Below are 6,000 nucleotides of genomic sequence, written 5' to 3' on the forward strand. Positions count from 1 at the left end.
ACTTTTGTCAGAATTCCCTCTAAGTATTTTATCATTTTTTTTTTTTTTTTTTTTTTGGTGAGGAGATCAGCCCTGTGCTAATATCTGCCAATCCTCCTTTTTTTTTTTTTCTGAGGAAGACTGGTCCTGGGCTAACATCCGTGCCCATCTTTCTCCACTTTATATGGGACACCGCCACAGCATGGCTTGCCAAGCAGTGCGTCAGTGCCTGCCTGGGATCCGAACCGGTGAACCCTGGGCCGCCACAGCGGAGCATGTGCACTTAACCACTTGCGCCACTGGGCTGGCCTCATCTCTAAGTATTTTATCATTTTTGATGCTTTGTAAATGATAATTTAAAATTTTCAATTTCTGATTATTTTTTACTATTATATAGTTAACAATGGATTTTTTGATTGACTTAGTGTTCCATAACTTTCCAAATTAACTTATTAGTTCTAGTAGCATTTTTGTAGATTCTGTAGCATTTTCTATATAGACATTCATGTTATCTGAGAGTAAAATATTTTATTTTTATTTCCAATCTGTCTGCCTTTTATTTCATTTTCTTGCCTCATTGCACTGAATAGGACCTTTAGTGCAATGCCAAGTAGAAGTGGTGGGAGTGGAGGCGTCTGCCTTGTTCCAGATCTTAGGAGGAAGGCACTCAGTCCTCACTATTAAGTATGATGTTAGCTGTAGGTTTTTTATAAATACCGAGTATCAAGTTGGGGAGGTTCCCTTCTTTTCTTAGTTTGTTTAGAGTTTTTATCAGAAATAGATGTTGGCTTTTGTCAAATGCTTTCTCTGCATCTGTTGATGTGATCATGTGGTTTTTCCTTTAGTGTATTAATATAATGAATTACATTGATTGCTTCTAAAGTGTTAAACTAAGCTTGTATTTCTGGAATAAAAGCTTTTATCCATTCAGATCTTTCTTTAAGCTTTGTGAGGCAGTACAGAACAACATTTAATCTACTTTTCCCCCTACTGGGACAAAACCCTTCTGAGTAATCCTCCCTAAGTATATTCATTACGTTTTCTACTCTGGCTGGTGAGAGCAGGAAATATTTCTAGCTTTGTGCAATCTTCAAGTAATGTTCCCTGTTCCCTCTTAGTCTTTCCAATGGTTCTTTTCTCAGCCTAAGGCAATTTCTTTAAATGCATGTGCTGAGCAATACTCAGCTAAGGACTTGAGAAGGGCCCTCTATACATCTCCGGGGTTCCCTCTGCACTCTTTTCTCTTCTCTGGCACTCTGTCTCATAACTCCCCTGGACTTCCATCTCTGCCCTGGGTTCCCTCTCCTTGCATGGCAATGTGGAAACTTTCTTAAGGCAGTAAATTCAGGCAATCTTAGTGCCCACCTCATTGTTTCCCTTCTCTCAGGGATCATTGTCCTTATTGCCTCAGGTCCATTTCCTTGAAAGTTGTTTTTTCATTATTTTGCCTGTTATTTATTTGTTTCAGGTGGGAGGGTAAATCTAGTTCCATCTTGGCCAGAAGAAAAAGTCTCTATTAATATGTTTAACGTATACCTTTTCTCCGTCATGGAAATCTGTTCTTTTACTCTATGAATTAAAGTCTACATACACAACCTTTGTAAGGTTAGTTAATTTTTATTTTTTAAATATTGAATTTCACCAAATTAAATGGAATTTGTCTCAATTTTTAACTTAAAATTCTGGGTTTTTTTTTTGAAGTTGTAGGGGAGGAAGACATATCCTCTAACCTGTCTGGGTTGTTTCTGGCTGGGCTACAGATTAAATTGACATGAGACAGAAGAGCAGGAGAAAAGCAAACAAAGCTTTATAACATGTGTACATGGGAGAGACCCAGGGAAACTGACTAACTCGACAAAATGGCGGATGTCCTCAGCTTAAATACTATCTTCAGCTAAGGACAAAGGAAGATGTTGGGGATGGGGAGAGTCAGCTGTGGGAGATTACCAGGAAAGCACAGTAAACAAGAGTATACAGATTTAAGTCCTCACCTTTCCCATTGATAAGAGTTTCTAGAGATAAGGTCGTCCCCCCTTCTTCCTGGTACAGAGGGGGGGATATCTATATAAATGGAGGTTTCCCTTATAAATGTTAATGTCTCTTACAAAGGATAACTTCTACTTTTACTTGGTTTTCAGAGCTTTGATAAGAATGGGTTTAGCAAGGACCCTCCCAATCTATCCATACCCAGAGTTATCTATGGTGATGGCCTGTCCTGGCGACAGGTCTTCTATCTTAAATTCTTTTAGGCAGTTAGTGGGCAGGGGAGGTCAAAGTTTCTTTCTGAGTCTTCTGAGCCTTTATTATCTTCAGGTTGAAATAATCCTCATACCAGAGTGGCTCATCTTGGGGTGGCCTGCCTTGAACCCCATCAAAGTTCACACTGACTAAATTCTGCTTTCCTAATAATGAGTATTAACATGATTTGAAACTGGCAAATACTGACTTTGAAATATGTGACTCCATACATTTCATATGCTTGTTGTCTTCATAGTATCAATTGCTCCATTTCTCTTGAAGAGTTTTATTATGCCCATTTGCTAAATATATGACAAGCTTGAGGAATAAAGTGATAAATCAGACACAGGGCTTTGTCCTATAGGAGAGGAAGGCCATGCTATTAACAAGTGAATGTAATAAAATGCTAATTTTCAAGTAGTTAAATGCAACTTCTCTGCTAGTCAATGCAGTGTTTTGCTGTTTAAATATAAAATGTAATGACCCTCAATGAAGCCTAAGCCTGGGACAGTCATATTCTATGAGGATGCTGTTCACTCATTTTATCTTCACTGTGCACCACTATTATAACTGAAATAATTACCTATATCTAACATTATTTTGTATATTTTCTCCTTTCAGTTTATATATAATTCTGTAATCAACATTAAATTTTTTGGGAACAAGTCAGGAGATAAATGTAAATATGTTCTTAAAATAAATAAAACAATATATGGAGAGTTTTTAAATGTAGAACTTTAAGAAGATGGGATTTTTAAAAGAGCATGCTAAGAGTAACTGAATGCATATTCTGAAATACTAAAGATATCCTTTTTATAGAATATTTTGATATAAATATATTTATTAAGTAAAAAGATATTTAGTAGTGTTCTGATATCAACTTCCAGTTTATATTAAAAAAGCATTTGTTTTAACTCTTAATTAGAATGGCTAATGGATGTGATCTCTGTCTATTCAAGTTTTTCTGACTCTCTTTGTTATCCTTGTCTTACAAATTAGGATAACTGTTCCTTGCTTCAGAGTCGTTATTAAAAATCACAGAAAATTCCTAGCCTTTTCTTAACCACTTATTTTCAGATTAAATGTTTACGTACCCAGGTGCCCAGTATTTATCAGTTGCTGTCTGTGGAAGTCTTTCTTGTACCATCCTAGGCTCTGCCAACTGATGGCCATCTGACCTTTTTACTTAGCCCCTTTGTGAATGTTTTTGGCTTTGCTCGTCCTTTCAGTTCCTTCTTTTCCTTGAGCACCTGCACAGCCTGTGTCTTCCTGTCCCAGGCAGCATGCTCTCGTGGCTGAATTACCTGCTCTTTCCAGCACGTGGGGCCAAAGGTAACTTTGGCCTTTTGACTTATCACTTTTGTGGGATAAAAATTACTTATTTGGTATAATAGGTAATAAAGTAGACCCCATTTTGTTGACCATGACTCATCCTGTTCAATGCAAATGAGTAGTGCAGGGATGATGTATCAACAGTGTCAGAGCCTCTGTCTTGTGATCTCCATGGGCACTCAGGGGGCAGAGAAGAGAAGGGATAGGACCGCAGTGGGGTGGACTGAGGATGGCACAGTTAGAGAAGAGTTAGGGTCCTTGATACTAATCTCATTATGTCATTTACTGGGTTTTTTTGGAAAGTCAAACTTGCTGTTGTTTCCTCATTAGTAAAATAGAGGACATAAATTCTCTTTAAGGTACATGAGACCTCAGAGCTGGAAAGAAAGATGGACTATATCAAATAACATGTATATTGAAGGCAAGCGATTTCATAAAATTCAGAGTTTATAATTGGGGTGGTAGAAGATTAAAATCTCAGACACCAAAAATGTGAACTGTACGGAAACAGAACTTTATAGCTATTTCTCACTATAATGCTCTGTGTTTGCAACACGTGCCTTATGGATGAATCTGCAATGTCACAAAGAACTTCTTTAAATTATTAATAACAAAAAGTAAATACTAATGAAAGAACAAAATAGATTCTCGTGGAATTTTACTCAAGAACAAGCACAATGATGATTTTCCAATATGCGTTAAGTGACTTAAGTAAAAATACTCATAGACCTTTCTTTATTCCTGCTGGGTCAGAAATAATCTCTCTTTTTATTTTCTCCTACAGGCTCTAATCTCTTTGAGGGATAATCTCTTTCAATTTGTTAATATCCTCAAGAATTAACACTGTGCATTATCCCTAGAAGGTGCCCATAAATATCTGTTGGATGAATTAATTAAATTCAGAAATTAGGACACTTCTAATAGAGATTTTATGGGTATAAATCTCTCTTTAAAAGAGTTTCTATCTAATCATTATGTTACAGAATGAACAATGTTTTTTGCAGAAGATGATCTCTATCACAGATTTCCTCGAAGGTGGAGGCATATGAAGGCTATTCTTCATCTACCATCCGATAATCAGTTGTGTTAACTTTGCATTCTCTTTCATTTGATAATCACCTAAGCTTTCTTACATCATTTTTTTGAGAAATATCTTGCATATCTTGTATTAGATTTTGACTTAATCTAGGAAAGAAAAGAAGCCCCTCTAATTACATGCCTAAGTGAATTGTATTATTTAATAACTACCTTTGAATCAAATAAGAATTAAAGACTCAGGGAGGTTTATTTAGCACTTAATCTTTTTGGGAAAAGCCTAAATTGTTTTGTTCTGCATATTTGGGGACAAAATAACTAAGAGGAAAGAGAACTGCTGCAGAAAATGCTATTTGGTTTTCTTGGGCAGTTGATAGCGGAGACATGACAGTCTGCATAAAAGTCCTTAAATATACGCATTACATAGAGAAGACGGAGCTCGGGAACTAGGGGGCAGTCAGTGGTCAGCACTGTTCCCTGTGTGACTATGAGCAAGTTATTCATTTGTTTGTCCCTCAGTTTTCTCATATGTAAAATAGGGTCATTGAAAAGAATAATATCTACCTCACAGGACTTTTCTTAGGATAAATTGTGTTAAAAGTTGGAAAACGCCTAACACAGCTAGGTAGATAGTAAGTACTTGTCAGAAATTAACTATTGTTATTTTCTGAATGAAAATCCAATGCCAGTTTTCAGTTGGTTTTCCTCTCCCAAATGGATTTGAATATAAAGTCTTCACTTTTGGGGTTATAGGCTGTATAGCACAGTTCTCAAACTGGACTGCTCATTGGATGGAAACTCCAGGGCAGTTTAAAAGAATGTATTTGTGCCTGAGTCCAGCCCCCGGGGATTCTGAGTTAACTGAAATGGGAGGGGCCTAAACATTGAGTATTCAAAGATTCCCAGGCCATTCTAACTCGCAGCAAAGTGTGAGAACAGTTCTATGGAATGTTTCTCTTCGGTCACAGGGAACAAGAACCAAGCCAGCGTTTTTAGAATTTTTTTCTTAGTGTCTGCGATAACACCATAGAAAAAGTCAACTTCAGGAACTCAACTACACTTTGCTTCCGTGTTCTGCCTTATTTATGTCACCTGCTCCCAAACTGCCAAATTGAAATATCATGTCTGCAGAGGGTTTAATTCCTAATAAGGTATTGCCTTTACTCCTGAGGTATAACACCAGCCTGAGAGAGTTTTCAATTCTTTATAGTTGCTTCTTAATGTCATCATCATCATTTTCGCAATTGATTTGTTTCTATTGCTAATAAATTACCACAGATGTGGCAGCTAGTGTACCACCCATTTAATTTATTAGCTCACAGTTCTGTAAGTTGAAAATCAGGACACGGAGTGGCTGGGTTATCTGCTTTGGTTCTCAGACAGCTGAAATCAAGATGTCGACCCAGCTGAGTTCTT

The sequence above is a fragment of the Ceratotherium simum genome, chromosome 12 (genome assembly GCF_057802395.1).
Source record: "Ceratotherium simum simum isolate JZ-2026a chromosome 12, ASM5780239v1, whole genome shotgun sequence".
NCBI classification, from domain to species: domain Eukaryota; kingdom Metazoa; phylum Chordata; class Mammalia; order Perissodactyla; family Rhinocerotidae; genus Ceratotherium; species Ceratotherium simum.